This window comes from Nematolebias whitei, chromosome 15 (assembly GCF_014905685.2).
Source record: "Nematolebias whitei isolate Nwh7 chromosome 15, NemWhi1, whole genome shotgun sequence".
Classification (NCBI taxonomy): Eukaryota; Metazoa; Chordata; class Actinopteri; order Cyprinodontiformes; family Rivulidae; genus Nematolebias; species Nematolebias whitei.
Genome location: NC_056512.1, coordinates 41906443 through 41924009, shown reverse-complemented (window position 1 = coordinate 41924009; position 17567 = coordinate 41906443).

Below are 17567 nucleotides of genomic sequence, written 5' to 3'. Positions count from 1 at the left end.
ACTCTTAGAAAGAATGATTGGAAATCACGGGGGGGGGGGGGGGGGGGAGAGATGTCTTATGAGTACCGTGGTCCATTTGTTACTGCGTGTGGGTAAATGAGATCCCTCTCTTAGCCTCGTTAGCCATGATGCACTGCCTCGCCCATCGGCGCTGCGCTGATTAAAATTTACCCTCCTGAGTTCGGGGAGGCAGCTAGCTGAGCTGGCATTCCTGCACTCGGAGCAAATGGGCTGAAAGGTCACAGCTCAGCGACCCCCACAGCCATGCCTTATTTATTGAGCCCCACGCCTCGCCTGCTGCAGGGAGAGACGGAGGAGAGAAGACCTTCATTTATACTCTCACACTCGAGGTAGAGAATGTGTTCCTCCGTCTTTGAACTTTGACGCAAACGGAAATACTTTAAAAAATAAATAAATAAAGGTTCTGAAACGGAACATTTGAATGAGAACAAGAACTGAATGTTGTGTTGAAACTGCCTGCAGGAACATCTCATGAAGTTGGGACAGCATCCTGCGAGGAGGAGGAGCTGAGGAGACCAGTTGTTGGACTTTTGGAGGGAATGTTGTTCCAGTCTTGTCTGATGTTGGATTCTAGATGTTCAACAGTTTGGGTCTTCTGTCTTCTCTGCATTCACGATGTTAAAGGCACTAATGCACCCCCATACCATCAGAGAGGCAGGCTTTTAAACTGAGGACGGTGCCTCTCCTCATTATTATGAAAGATATGGTGTTCATGGTTTCTACAAGAAATGTACACAAGAAGACGGCAGTGGATCCGGATGATGTTCACATCTGGTTTCTTCTTTGTCTGATAGAGCTTTAAGCAGCTTTAGTGGATGAGCTGTTTACAGATGATCTGTGGAAGAGTTCCTGAACCCAGAACAGAACCAGACCTGGTTTAATGCAGTGGCCCCTGAGGGCCTGAAGATCAGGACCATTCAGTATTGACTTTCATCTCATCCTTTCATCTCAGAAATGGATTCTTTTTTTTTATTATTCATGATATTATGACCTGTAGACGATGGGATATTCAAAGTCATTGGATTTTCTGTTGAGGAACATTATTCTGAAATCGTTCCAATAAATTTAGACGCACCGTTTCTCAGACTGATGAACCGCTGCCCATCTTTACTTCTAACATGCTCGTTTCATACCCAGGCCTCTTACTGACCGTTGCCTGTGAACATAATTAGTTAGAAAATGTTCCCCAGATGTTTTTTATTTGAACCACTTCATTTTACAGCTTTTTGTTGCTCCTGGCTCATCTGTTTTGAGTTGTGTTGCTTCCATTCAACATGACCCCATTTATTCCCCAAAACATTCTCATTTTTAAATCTTCATATGTTTACCGTATTGTACTGTTAGTAAAATAAAGGGTTCTGAGATTTATAAATCGTTGCATTCTGCTTTAGCTTACGTTTTACACAAAGACCAAACATTTTCGTCATGGGTTTGTACTTTTTGTGTGAATGTTTATGAAGCATCCACACGACTGTGAACCATTTTTCTTCTGAACGATTTTCAGTGCATTTCTCGTCCCGCAGTTTTCAAGCTATAACAACAAATCATAAATCAAAATATTCAGCTCTTTCAGGACAATCCTGCTTTGACTTTTGGTATTGGTGCAACTTTAGCTTTTTGAAATATTTAGCCTTTTCTGACATTTTCTTTCCTCATAGAAAATGAATTGAGCTCATTTTACATTCTTCAAATCTTTAGATCTGTTTACAACCTTTTACTGCCCTTTTCACATTTTGTTCTGCTTCAGCTTCTTTCAGCTTCCTTGTGCAAATTTAAACTATTTTTCAGCTACTTTCAGCTGTTTTTTCAGTTGTTTCGTGCTCCTTTTAGATTATTTCTGCTAACTACAACATTTTTTGCTTCTAACTTCTTTCTGCTAATTTCAGCTTGTTATTCTCCTTTCAGTTTATTTCTGCAAGTTTCAGCTTTTTCTGCTATTTCAGATAATATATGGCTGTTTTTATGCTAATTTATGCTTTTTCAAATATTCCACATTTTTGCACTCGTAAGCTTTTTTCAACCTAATTCAGCTGCAAAAATGTGCTCTCTCCACCTCCTTCTTGCAATTTCAGCTTCTTCCTGCTTTTTAGGTACTTTTCAGCTGTTTTTTGCTAATTTAAGCTTTTTTCAGATAATTTCCACTTTTTTGTGCTCCTTTTTGCTTCTTTCAGCCTAATTGGAAAAACATGTTCTTTCTGCTTTCTTCTGCTAATTTCAGCTTGCTCTACCTTTTCAGCTACCTTTTTAGCTGTTTTCAGATAAATTTAAGCTTTTAATAGTAATTTCTGCTACTTTCAGCCTAAATAACTTATTTCTGCTAATTTCAGCTTGTTATGCTCCTTTCAGCTTTTTCTACTATTTCAGCTACTTTTTAGCTGTTTCTGTACCAAATTTAGCTTTTTCAGCTATTTCCACAGTTTTTTAGTTCATTTCAGCTTATTCCACTTCCTTCTGGTAGTTTAAGCTTCTTTCTGCCTTTGAAATAATTACATAATTCAGCCAATATTTATTCTTTCTGTTTTATTATGCTAACTCGTTTTTCCATTTCAGCATTGGTTTGAGCAAATTTCAGCTGTTTTCAGCTAATTCTTCTGCAACAAGCATTCACACTGCATTTGCACAGGAAATTGCATTCGGTTATCTCTTTCTCTGTGAGACCTCTCAGACTTTCCTGTGCACCGCAATGGGTCAACAAGGTCAAATACGGAAGGAATCTGGTGATGTGACAAAAATAACTCACAATTTGATGAAGTTTATTTTACCTTCAGTTTAGGCTGTAGCGTCTTTAGCTCATTATTTTTGTTATTTTGGCTCTCAGTTCCTCTCATATCAACCCCACCTCCACATGGTACAGATTGTCTGGTGAAAACCTGCGACGTTTGCCAGCAGTCTGCCATTTCTGAAGGTTCTGCTGCACTACAACATGCCAAGTATTGTTGTTGTGAACAGCTGTGGCTGTAATTGTTTCCATTATATAGAAGCCAGTTTATTTGTGTTGAAATGGTGACAAAACGTTTTTTACTATAATTCATGTTTGCAAAACCCATCAATATGGTACAAGTCACGTATTAATATGCGCTGCAAACTGATTCTCGTGGATTTTCTCACAGTTTGCACAAACTAACTGAAGTGCCGACCCAAGTTTCCGGAGAGAAGCTCCTCAGCTTCCTGGAGTCTCTAAATGTTCGTCCAGATGATGTTGGGTTCTGCCAAGAACTAAATTCACAATGAAGCAAGCTTGCAACTTTTAAGATTAATTGGTTGTGTCTTCCAAAATCCTCACATCATCAGTCACCCACAGCAGACCTGATAAACTCTGCTCACGCTGAGCAAAGAGGCTCTGAACCAGGAAGAAGTAAAGCTGGGCTGCAGCAGACATGCTTCTAACCTGCCTGCCTGCGTTTGTTGTGTAGCGCTCGGACAGCTACAAACATTAACTGCAGAATTATTCTGAACATTTTAGAATAAGTGTCATTTATTTAGCAGAATTTCCACAGACGTTTGTGTTTATCGTAGACAGTTTCTTTGTACGAGTTGAAGTCGTCGAGAAGATTCTGGCGCAAGCTTCAAGAAATGTTGGCAGCAGCTTCACCTGATAGCTGGCAGGATCGTATCTTCTCCGTGTCGTCAACACGAACAGCTTTGGGATTGTTTTGATACATTTCTAAAACCTTGTTGATTTCCGCTTTACGCTGCGATATTTGTTGTTTGTCCAGAATATGCTCCGACGTGTTGGGAGCACGAGAAACTTGTGTGAGTCTCTGAGGCTGTTTCAGTCACATGGATGAGTCATAAACACCAGGAGATTCCAAGATGGTTGATTCACTTATTCAGACATTGTCAGGAATTGTTTAAGATAATTTTTTTGTACAAATATGTCTTAAACATGGATAAAGGAAAAAAATATAATGGTTAAAAATTTTGAAATGGAAAGTGTAAAAAGAAAAATTAACAGTGCTAAAAACTTATTTTTTACCTAAAGTTGCCATAGAGAGAAGTCAGAAATTCTAATTATTATGTTTTATTGCTGGTGCAAAATAAATTGCTGCTGAACTTGGAATGAAGGTTGAACAGAGGACTTTTCTAGATACGTGTTCGTTTCAGTATAAAGCATCACGTCAGAGAGAGACAGTTGGGCAGGGCCATGACTAAAGTATAATTTTAGCAACAAAGAAAAGTAGTATTCCTTGAAGGAGTGCAAATCGCCCGCTACCTTTCATGTCAAAGTTTTAAACAAAGACATAGCATGAGAGTTTTAGAAAAATCGGTCTAGCACAGGTGAGTCCAATTCTAGTCCTTCAGTGTCACCATCCTACATGTTTCACTTGTTTCCCTGCTCCAACACACCTGATTCAGTGGTTGAATTACATCTTCTTGTTCTGCTGAAACTTGTTGATCACCCACTGATTCAAATCAGGTATATTGGAACAAAAACAAAAACAAAAAAACTAAATAAAACATGTAGGATAATGGCCCTCAAGGACCAGGATTGGACACCTCTGGTCTAGCATTTCTTGAGCTGTCTTGCAACAGTCAGTCAAAAACCAGTTTGTGACATCATGAACATTACACAGACTTCCATTGGGCCTGCAGCGTGTGTTATCCCCAACCTTGACTTTATCCACAACGAGGTGTCTTCCTAGAGTTTTTGGGCTTGGTTCAGCTGATCCGCAGGAGCCAAGACTCTGCAATCAGACTGAGCTCCAGGAGGGTGCTCTGGTTCACCTAAACTGGGCAAGGTAAATGATAAATGAACTCTACTTATATAGCGTATTTCTATCGTATCAAGATACTCAAAGCGCTTTACAGCACAATCTGTGCCCTCATCTACCCATTCATACAGCACTGTACTAGATCTGTACAAAGACGCTTTGAAATACGAGACACAAGGAGACACAATGTCATCTCTTTTTTTTATTATTGTCTCCATGAAAGCAAGTTTGTCTGCTGTGATAGTTTGGCCTTCTAGCCACCAGTCCATCCATCCATCTACTTCGTCATGGGGAAAGGTCTTGGAGCAGAAACTACTATATCTATACAAAAACTATACAAGATAGTGCTTTAGATCACTTCATACACTAATGGGACACACATCGAAGGCAATGAGGAGTTCAGTGTTTTGCCCAGGGACATTTCAGCATGTGATTGCTGGTGGAATCGAACCCCAAACTCTCCCATTGGAGGATGACTGCTCTAACCACTCAGCCACAGCTGCCATGTAGGCAAGGAGTCTTGTATTTATTGTATGTAGTCCACATTTATCACTAAGGTCCTCCTGGCAAATCCTACTGGAAGGAGACCCCAGGGCAGAAACAGAACTCACTGGAGGGATTAAAAATTATTTGATCTGGTCTGGTCTGGTCTTGGGATTCCCCAAGAGGAGCTGGAGACAGTTGCCAGGGAGAGGGAGGTCGGGGTTTCTTCTCCAAGACCTGTCCCCATGACGAAGTAGATGGATTGATGGAGTGGTGTATAGAAGACCAAACTATCACAGCAGATAAACACAGGTGATAGCATGCTTTCATGGAGACACTAATAAAAAAAGAGAGGACATTGTGTCTCTCTGTGTCTCGTGTCTAAAAACGTTCCAGATGACGGGCAGACTTCTTTTTGACGTCATATTCTACGACAGTTTTGAGTTTTAACTCTGTTCTCTTCTTTTCTGAGTTGGAGTTTCTAACTCGAGTATATTTGATCCCTTCAGGAGATGTCAGATACTACTTTCTTCTCACCTCTGATATTCTCTACTCATACCTAACCCCCACCCACCGGCCCACGTTCTGTTTTTAACACTTTCCATTGCCTCACACTCCATCCAACACGAGGCTTTTCTTACCGCCCCTCTGAAATCTCCCTTAGAGCCTTTTTTCCCACCTCTATTTCTGCTATATGGACATCTGTGTAGCCACCTCCTGGTGGAAGAGCTTAAGGGTGCATTCACACCAGCCCTGTTGTCCCGAACTCTAGCCCGTTTGCCTAGGAAGTCCGGTTCGTTTGGGGAGGTGTGAACTCGCCATTGAATTCTGGCATGGAACAAAAAGGTGAACTCTGGCCCGGGCTAAAACCTAGGTTTTGTTCCGGTAGAAGAAAACTTGAGCATGGTTCGAGTACAGTGTGAATGTAAACAGAACGGGCACTGCTCCGCAAGCAGGAAGAGGACTACAACACAGGGCAAACAAACACGCATTTCTCTTACCTCGTATGGAGCCGTCAGCTTGCCTTGTGTGAAAAACAACATTCTCCATGGTCTTCTGCCTCATTTTCCACTCATTTCCACAACCCAAGGTTGTTTTCACACCTGATAGTCTGATAGTCCGGTAGACTCGGTTCGATTGGGGACCAGAATTTGGAACATTTGTTTACATTTTCAGCTGGTGCTGTTCACAATCACACTGCACTGAGTCAGCCGAGCCAGCCTGTCTCCCCCTTGCCTATGGTGGCGATGCACCAAGAACTACTGAAGGAAACAACACAAAAACCTTTGAAGAAGACACTGTTTCTTCTTCTTCTTCTTCTGGAAATTAAAAACAAAAGCGGAGTGGCGTCAAATTTGAGCAGTTTTAGAATTTCTGTTTGGTCATTTTTCAACAATGGACTCAACATGAGCGGAAGATGAGGCAGAAGACCATGGAGAATGTTGTTTTTCACACAAGGCGGCTGAGACAGCTCCGTATGAGGTAAGAGAAATGTGCATTTGTTTGCCCTGCACTGTAGTCCACTTCCAGCTTTTGGAGCAGTTTCCGGTCCGCTTGCATTCACAATGCATTCAAACTGCATTCGAGTTCACCTCAACCAAACCAAGACCTAGGTATTTAGGTGGACCAGAGTTCTTTTTTTTTTTTTTGGTCCACATCAGAGTTTGATTGTGCATTCATGCCTCCCCAAACGAACTGGACATTCTAGGCAAACAAACTAGAGTTCAATTAAAGTGGACTAAACATGGCTGTTGTGAATGCACCCTAAGTCAAACTCAGTCTATGAAGTGAAGGCTGAAGGGATCTTAAACACTCTTTAACATCTGCTGCCAAAGGCAAAACAGTGGTAATGTTGTTGACCATGTCTATATTCGTGTGAGTGTTCAGTTGTCCTTACTGTCAGCAAAATATCCCACAAACCACTCAGATTCTATTGAAACTCTCGGAAAGGTATAAAATTCATCATCTTGTGCAATACTGTACGTTGTCCAAACTATATGGAAATGTGCACGACAAGTAAGCATCCACTCCTAACCATGGCTATATGTTGAAGTCATGAATTTGTTACAGCGTCACCAAAAGGCTGTCAAAAATACCTTGTTGTGTTAAAAAAAAAATCCGACTCACATCCAACAATTTTCAGTCAGGTCATCTGGACAGTTTCTTTTTTTGTGCTGAAACGTTTCACCTTCCATCCAGAAGGCTTCATCAGTCAAGGAAACACACAACACAAAACTGATTCTTCCCCAAACAACTTACTCCAAAGTGGAACCTCTCATCGATTATTCCAGCACCTTCAGAATTGTTGTGTAGAACGTAGACCCGTTGAGAAGATAAAAGTAATACTTTCCCCACTAGCAATGGGCATGGCCAGAGCAGTTTGGCAGACTTGGAGGGGTTGCTTTTGGGGCATAACTTGCCTTAAATGACAAATAAGTTGTTCTGGTGGGCTGAGCTTCACAAAATTAGCCATATATCAGAATCAGAATAAACTTTATTATCATTGCACCGAGATACAACAAGAACATGTACGTACAGTCATCCAAAAGATAGACATAGTGCACAATATATTTGAATTAGCATAAATAAAGCCCTTTTTGCACGGGATTAGTTTTACCTAGGAACTACATTATATTTGTAATAATTACAGAGATTGTCCATGTTGTTAATCGTGTGTGCATCGGCCATGTCAGTAATTTGTAAAGTAAAAATTCCCCCGCACATTACCTACTATATTTTGCTGAACTCCGAGGTCCTGTGATAATACTAATCCAATAGGCATCTCTGTGATTTGGATAGAAATGGGCGGAAGATGATACGTAATTAAGCGTTTTTTGTTTCCTGGGCGTATTTTTATTTGCTTTTGGCAATGGAGTCTGCATTGGAGTGTATAAATAACCTTTTGTGTCCCGAACCAGTATAAGCCTATCGACCCGTAACGGTCGCCAAAAAAAAGAAAAAGCTGAAGAGAAGGAGAAAAATCATATGAAAATGGTGGCTCACATCATGCAATGCTCTGTGCGGTAAGAATAATTTTATTCTGTTTGTAGACCGCTGTACAGCTGGCTAGCACTGGCAGTAACACAGCACCGAGCTGTGGCCGTAGCTTGAAAAGTAGTTTTAACACAAAAGCGGACATTACGCAATACACCGCGTGTTAACATCGTATCTGGAAGATGTCCGTAAATTTAATTTAAATCTCAGGCTTTGGTTATCCCGTTCGAATGCGCCACATAAAAAGCAGACGTCGGAGTGTTATTTATTTATTACATGTGGTCCCTAGGTAAAACTAACCCCATGCAAATAGGGCTTGAGATGAACAAAAATCCAGATATGGGTGTAGCAAATCTTCTTGTTGTCAGAGTCATAGTGGCCGTTAAGGAGCACAAACAGGTACTCTAGTCTTTGGAGGAAGATATGAATTTCCCTCAGAGTGGACAGGTCGGCGGGCGCCTCGGCTGGACGTAGTATGGTCTTGTGCCTGATGTACGAGGGCTCTTTATCGCTGCTTTCAGCTTTAATTTGATTTACATCTACATCTGATTGACTTTTAGTTAACCCATTTCAAGATGGCCACTATAACTATTTGACATTAGCCAACACAAAAATGTCTCTAACTCAGTCAGTTTTACACATTTGGAGCTAAAACCTGGCTTGGTAGTAGCTGAGAGTCAATCCCAAAACATACTTTATGCTCTAACAAATCACAGTATATTATAATATTGCATTGGATCTTACATAGTGGTATTTTTAAGGTTTAACCAAAAAGGCTTTAACTTCATGTCAATTCTGGATGAGTTTTGACTCAAAACCAGCCTTTAATCCTACAACATGCAGTTACAGATTTAACTTCATCGTCGCACTATCATCCACGTCCATGTTTATATAATTATTATTCCTTCTAAACGTGAAGTGTCTTTCACATCCTGCATTTCTTTCACACTTTAGCTAAGTGTCGGTGCTTATTCTTATTCTGCCCGCAGCAAGTAAGTTGCATTATTGCTGTCCAGGTGGTGTGTTGACTAGATAATGAGCGTTGAGTTAATTGATTGTGGGTTGTAATTAGAGGTTAGCTGTCACTGATTAATCACAGTCCATCACTCGCAGCAATATCATCTCTGGCTATCGTGTTGTTTTGGAGCTTGTGCCTGCTTCACTGGGCACCACTTGAGCTCTTGTGATCGTCTCAGTGCTTGCTCTGGACCTCTTCAACAAAACACACGCACATGCAATTTCTTTGATCTCTATTCTTCTGCTCCCTGAAATCCACCAGTTACAGTTGTGACCTTTTCTTCTCTTCCTCATTTCAGCTGCAGCTCTTTGTTTTATTTCTCGCCGGCACGCTCACATCCCCTCAGTTCCCTTCACACAAAGCTGAAATCTGCGCCCGTTCCTCCAGGCTGTCTTATTGTCGTTTGCGATTAGTGCTGATTTGTCAAATTAAAGCACTTTAATCTCACAATTAAATGATCTAGTAAGTCTTGCAGTCGTATCAGATGAAACTTTGTGACTCATTTTGTGTGCTGAAGCTTGTGAAATCGTTTCAGTTAATAGGATCATTCCAGCACTAATCAGCAAGTCTTTATGCTCGGATGAGGCGCAGCGGAGTTTTTCTAGATCAGTGAGAAAGACGAAAAGGTTACACAGAGCTTCTAAAAACAGATTTAGGTGTCTGTTTCAACTTTGACAACTATATTTGTTTGCACAATATATTTATGGCCAAAAGAAAACATGTCTCCGAATGATGTAATTGTGTGAATGTTTATGAGGCAGTCACTCTATTGCGATCCCTTTTTCTTCCGTACATTTTACAGCGCGATTCTCATCCCGCAGTTTTCAAACTATTTCAACAAATCATAAATCAAAACGTTCAGCTCTTTCAGGACAATCCTGCTGCGACTTTTGGTATTGGTGCAATTTGAGCTTTTTAAAATATTTGGCCTTTTCTGTCATTTTTTTCTCATAGAAAATGAGCTTATTTTACTTCCTTCAGATCTTTAGATGTGTTTACAACCTTTTTCTGCTCCTTTCACATTTTGTTCTGCTTCAGCTTCTTTCAGCTTCCTTCTGCAAATTTTTACTTTTTTCTAGCTGATTTCAGCTGTTTTGTGCTCTTTTCAGGTCATTTCTGCTACTACGCAACTGTTTATATGCTAATTTAGACTTTTTCAGCTAATTCCACATTTTTTGCACTCATTTCAACTTTTTTCAGCCTAATTCAGCAAAAATGTGCTCTCTCCACTTCCTTCTGGTCATTTAAGCTTCTTTCTGCTTTTTAGTTACTTTTCAGCTGTGTTTTTTTTTTTTTTGTTATTGCTAATTTCAGCTTTTTCAGATAATTTCCTCTTTTTGTGCTAATTTCTGCTTTTTTCAGCCTAATTTAAGCTTGTTCTACCTTTTCAGCTACATTTTTAGCATTAGCTAATTTCAGCCGTTTTCAGACTAATTCAAGTTTTTCTAAATAATTCTGATACGTTCAGCCTAAATAGCTTATTTCTGCTAATTTCAGCTTGTTATGCTCCTTTTAGCCTTTTTCTGCTAGTTTCAGATTTTTCTGCTATTTCAGCTCCTCACTGTTTTTTTTTTTGTTGTTGCTAAATTTAGCTTTTTCAGATAATTCCACATTTTTTAGCTCATTTCAGCTCACTCCACTTCCTTCTGTTAGTTTAAGCTTCTTTCCGCATTTTCAACTACTAGTCAGCATTTTCTTTTGCTCATTTCAGCTTTTTTTAGTTAATGTCTTTATTTTTGTGCTAATTTCTGCTTATTTAAACCAAATTCAGCAAATATGTGTTCTTTCTGCTTTGTTCTGCTAACTTAGGCTTGTTCTTCCATTTCAACTATATTACAGCATTTGTTTTTAGCTAATTTCAGCTGTTTTTCAACAAGTTCTTCAGCAATAAGCATTCACACTACGTATTCACAGGAAATGTAATTTCTCTTTTTAAGTTCAGTTACAGTTAAATCTTGTTGGCTCTCAGATTTAGGAGAGCGCCGTGTCTGTGGATCTTTACTTGCGCTTCTTTAAACTGCAGCGCCGTGTGCCTTTTCTTCTTTCAGTTCTGTGATACGAAGCTGACAGGACTGATTTCTACAACTTAACACATGCCCTTAGAAATAGAATCTGTGTTAAACTTGCCGGTCTTGTTTTACTCAGCTGGATTAAGTGAAAGACAGTGAAAGATTGATAGGGCTTCTCTGCCAGGGGGCACACAACTGTAGTTCTTTTATTTTTAAAGCGTGGCCTTTTTTTGTTTCAGGAAGAGCTGCAGCAGTTTTATTTTGGGGGTCTTGGCTATCCTGGTGTTTATTCAGTTTATCTACTGGTATATCACTACAGTCAGAAAACTCCATCAGAACCAGGCTCAAGATGAGCATCTGCCTCGACCAAATGGGGTTAGAGAGAACAGGAAAGAGACAAAGACAGATGCAGAAGCATTGGTCCAAGTGTAGTTCCTATAGTCCAGAGGGAGTTTCTGTAAGAAGAATAAAGAAAAATGAATTTAATGGCAGCCATGATTGTAAATACAAACATGGAAAGTAGAGAGAGTAAAGACAGCAGGAGTCTACGTCCATGTCAGCACAACTAAGGGATGGTGGAGAAAACCAAAGCCAACCCTAACTATAGGATTCATAAAAGAATGTCTTCAACCTTGTCTTTAAGTAAACTGAATGTCAGCCTCCCAGACAGAAACTTGAAGTTGATTCCACAACAGACGAGTCTGATTACTACAAACTCTGCCTCCTATTCTACTTATAGAAACTCTAGGAACCGCAAGTAAACCTGTGCTCTTAGAGTAAAGTGTTCTGGTGAGATCAAAGCACGCATCCAATTATACTCAACCCAATTCGTTAAATTTATTCAAATTACAATTCAAAACAGTAAAGTCAGATTTATAATTAAACCCAATGATGTCCAGTCCATCCATTTGTCTTCTTTACCTGCATTTCCTTAGAGTTGTGGGAAATTGATGCCTGTTAGCAGCGGCCATTAGTGGCAGGTGGGGTACACCCTGGACACGTCATCTGTTCTTCACAGGGCCAACGTGCAATCTAAATAAATCCAATAGGGCTGGTCATGGTTAATAAAAATAACTCTTTATGCAATATGTGACACTAGCAAATACCTGGATGTCTGGCAAACCGAACTTCCAGTATGATGCAATACAGTGCTGTAGTTGTGGTTTGTGGGGTCATGCTACTCTGACCATAATTCATTTCTGTGACATTGCACACATCTTCAAGAACATTGTCATTGTAGAAATATTGTAAATGTGTGCCATATTTCCAGCTGATAGTGGTCCAACAAATAATTTATCAACTCAAAGAGATGAAAAGTTGCACTGAAGGATTTAATCAGCCTCCTATTTCCACACAACTGCAGTGTTTAGGTGTTGGTTTGAAAGTTAAGGTTAATCAACGTTAAAGTATTTGGAACTGTCTAATGGGGGATATTTTATGTGAAAGAGACTCCTCTGAACTACAGGAGGAAGTTAACTCAGTTCGTGTGTTAAAATGTAGAGAAAAGGGAGTGGGACCGAAAATCCCTCATTCCACCACTGTGCAGACGAATGCCAGCATGATGTATGAGGTCACTCGTCCTTCAAGAGGTTTTGTTCTTCCCACTTTTACCATTCATGCTGTTCCCTCAGCACACACACACAAATACACACACAGGCACACTTACAGCCACACAAACTCGTCTTTGCATACCTGAAAGGTCACCATGAGGAATGTTAGTCCATTTTTTTTGGCTATTACCCTTCATTAAAATACCTCTGACCAGCTGACTGTGTGAAACAGTCGCTGCTTATGAGACATTTCTGTCCAGAGCTCATGAATTCTTCAAACAGCCAATTGCTGTCCTCCACAGAAGTCCCTGATCACTCAGATGGGCTGATGGGTCTAAGCTGAGGTCATCGCACATTTTCCTCACATCTAAAGTGAGGCGAGTTTGCTTGTCCTTAAGACGTATTTCTAAAGGAGTATTTCTGTGATACTGTTATACAACTTCCAGCCATCCATCCATCCATTATCTTTACCTGCTTTTTCCTTTTTGGGTCACGGGGGTCACTGGCACCCATGTCCAGCTATCACTGTGTGAGAGGCGGGGGACACCCTGGACAGGTCTCCAGTCCATCACAGGGACACACAAAGGAGACAAACAATCATTCACACTCTCACTCTCACCTAGGGACCATTTAGAGTTACCAATCAGCCTAACATTACAGTTAATGTTACTGTATGGTGTTCCTCAGGGTTAAGTCTTAGGTCCTATTATATTCTTTCTATACATCAGCCCCCTTGGAAAGATTATCAGTAGCTTTAGAAATGTGTCTTACCATTTCTATGCTGATGACATTCAACTCTACTGTTCCTTCTCTGACTCAGAATTACACAAGTTAGCTGAATTAGTAAACTGTTTCCCATATTTAGGCATGGCTACCTAACAACTGCCTTCAGTTAAATTCTAACAAGACTGAAACCCTGATCATTGCTCCTGAACAGAAAGTTCCTTGGATCAAGCAACAACTCCGTTCTCTGGGCTCCTCTTCTCAGCTGTGGCTCTGAAACCTTGGCGTTCTGTTCGACCAGTCAGTGTCGTCGGATAATAGGGGTGTAACGGGATGCTAAAATCACATTTTGGTTCGGTTCAATCTCAAGGAGGGCTCGGTTCGGTTAATTTTCTGTACAAAAAAAGACCAAATAAAAACATATGCCAAGTAAACAATACGTTTGTATAAAAATAAATAAAAGCGACCCATTTGGATGATATTTTAAATAAATGGAACTCTACAATAAATAAACTATAGTAACAATAATAAAAATCTTAATAAATACAATAACAGTCAGAAGCAGAACAATAAGCAGCAACAGACCGTTTACAATCTAACTAGTCAAGTTTTAAGTTTTTGGCTAAAAAGACCAACTTGTCCACATTTTTTGCCAAAAGCACAGATCTAGTTGCAGTGACATCATCTCCAGCGGTGGAGGAAACCACTCACTAACAACAGTAGCAGGAATAAAGAGGTAGAGCTTTGATAATTTTGCAGTGTGGCTGTATTTGGCTTCATCATTACTCATGAACTCTTGACCTGCTCCCACAGGTGGGACAGGTCCCTGGAAAAGTTCAGAGTTCACTCATCACAGAGCTGGAGGTGATCTCTGGTGGATTTCCCTGAACAAGAAGACTCAGCTGCTATCTCTGTCCCGGACTGGAAATAAAACACAAATAGGTAAAATATTCTCCAGCCTGCACCTTTTGGTCTTCAGCGCTGAACCTCCTAAAGGTTCCTAAGACCTGGTTCAAAACTTGGGGTGACCTTTCCTTACAGACCGTAGCCCCCCCGACTGTGGAATGCCCTGCCCCTGTTTTTTTGTGTGGCCATCTCCATTGATTCCTTAAAAAGCAACTTAAAACACTTTTATTCAGACAAGCTTTTAGTTAAATGTTTTATTTACTGTTTTTATTAATCAGCTGTTATTGTTTTGGTTTTATTTTCAGCCTGTATTTTGTATTTTTGTAAAGCACTTTGTGATTGTATCTATGAAAAGTGCTATATAAATAAAGTTTACTTACTTACTTACTAACATGCATGTTTTTGGTCTGTGGGAGGAAACCAGAGTACCCAGAGAAAACTCACGTATGCACAGAGAGAACATGTAAACTCAACCCAGAAGGTCCCCGGCTGGGATTTTTTATATAACTTAGAAGTCAATTTTTTAACAATAAATTCAAATAAACAAATAAAGTCAAATAATAAGGTCCTCAAAATCTTTGTAAATTTATAATTTTGTCCAAGGTGAGTTGGAAGCTCTCTGGACCTACGTTCCTTCACTCCTATAGTCACAAACTTTGGGTAGTGACCAAAAGAACGAGATCTTGGATACAAACGGACAAAATGAGTTTTCTCCACAGGGTAGCTGGACTCTCCCTTAGAGATAGGGAGAAAAGTTCAATTAGGAGAGACGGAGTAGAGCCGCTGCTCCTCCACATGGAGAGGAGCCAGTTGAGGTGGTTCAGGCATCTGGTAAGGATGCTCCCTGGACACCTCCCTAGTAAGGGTTTCCGGGCATGTCTGACTGGGAGGAGACCCTAGTGAAGACCAAGGACACGCAGGAGAGAATACGTCTCTTGGCTGGCCGGGGAACACTTTGAAGTCCTCCCAGAAGAGCTGGAAGAGGTGGCTATGGGGAAAGATGTCTGCACCTCCCTGCCTAAGCAGCTGCCCTCATGGACGAGTTTCTCTGCATCAGCAAAGGTGAGAGATGGGCGAAGTTTGGAGATACTTTGGAGATGGAAGAAACAGGTTTTAAACAGATGCTTAATGTGATTTTTAAATGTAAGACGAGAGTCCATTCTTACTCCAAGATTCGTAACAGAAGTGGAGAGGGGGATGTCTTGTCCAGAAAAGGAAATAGTCGTTATAGTTGATGTTTGAACCTGGCGAGGGGTGCCGATCGGTATGGTCTCGGTCGTTTTGGAGAAGTTTAACTAAAGAAAGTTCTGATTTTACCTTGATTTATATGTCATTTTGATTTGACTGTGTTTATAACTTCTTTGATTTGATTTTAATTGCTTTTTGTTGAATTATTGTTGTCTGTACTTTACATGTTACCTGTCTAAAATGAAAATGAGTCCTTGTGACTCAACGAGACTAACCTGTATAAATAAAGGTTGAAATAAATACTTGAAACAGAGTGAACGTCTGCAAAGTCCAGTGTTCGCAGGGACAGATCCATGGATCAAACTGACTTGCACAATCTGTCGTTGCTGTTGTTTTTCGAACCTGTGTGTGATGCTGCAGATAGTAAACACGTTTATATCAGAAAAGGAGAGCTGTGTCCATTCTTGTAACCCACAGGGCAGAACCAACCAACCAACCATGCATTTTCTGTACCAGGCCCATCCTGTGCAGGGTCGTGGAGAGATGGTGCCTACTTCCAGCAGTTCTTGCGGTCGGTGGTCTAAACCCAGGGCGGCTCTCCTGTCCATCACAGGGTCACACAGAGACAAACCATGCGTGCACACATTCACAAACAGGACCAGCTAAGAATCTCCAGTTGGGCGGCACGGTGGCACAGTTGGTACAGATGTTACCTCTCACCGAAAAGGTTGCTGGACTGAACCCCAGCCAGGGGCCTTTCTGGGTGGAGTTTGCATGTTCTCTCTGTGCATTTGTGGGTTTCTACTGGGTACTCTGGTTTCCTCCCACAGACCAAAAGCATGCATGTTAGTCTCATTGTTAACTCTAAATTGTCCCTAGGTGTGATTGTGAATAGTCTCTATGTGTCCCTGTGATGAACTGGTGACCTGTCCAGGTGTCCCCTGCCTCACAGTGACTGCTGGACATGGGCACCAGTTACCCCCACGACCTGGATCGAAAGAAGTGGGTAAAGATGATGAACAGATGGACAGAATCTCCAATTCATCTAATGTACACGATTTACATCAAATCTAAAAACAACATCCTCTTGTTCTGCTTTATCACACTTGCTCCAGTTTTACTTTTACTTTTTAATCGTAACATTTTGCTGTTCGCAGAGGTGGAAAGAGTACTGAAAAGTTGTACTCAAGTACAAGTACTGTTAAACTGCACTCAGTTACAAGTAAAAGTACTGGTGTTATAATATACTTAAGTACTCGTCTCAAAAACTACTCACTCTAATATTACCATAGAGATCAAACAGTTTGTATCTGGACGCTGTCTCCTTTTCACCCTCTGTTCATGAAAACTTCCTCCAGGTACGGCCACGTGCGCTCGTCCTCAGCCTTTACCTCGTCCTTTTCTCTGTCTCCATTTTGGCTTTTTCTCCAAATCTTCGGTCAATAAATGACTCTACTCTACGGAGTTTTCCTTTGCTTACGTCATAATTGGCGCATTCGCGATCTGAGAGCCTCATTGGTTACAAAGATGCAGATGAACGGTTTGAATATTAATTCAAATTGTGGCCGTACTCCATAGCGACTTCTGATTTTAAAAGTAGTGAAGTAGATTACATGGTCTAAATTGTACTTGAGTATGAGTAAAATTACACACTTGAAAGAAATACTCATAAAAGTACAAATACCCTCAAAAATCAACTTAATTACAGTAATGTGAGTATTTGTAATTTGTTACTTCCACCCCTGGCTATTCGTAGCCTTTAGCTAACCTTAACCTTAGCCAGAGTTTTGCTACTTTAATGTTTTCACTAGCTTGTTGCTAATTTTAGCTTTTAGCTAGCATTTTGATTGAAACTCAGTTTCAGCTCCAAAGTCCATGCTCAATAATCCAGGTATAAAATGCAGCAATGTTCAGTCAGGTCATCTGGACGATTTTTTTTATTTTTGCTGAGACATTTCGTCCT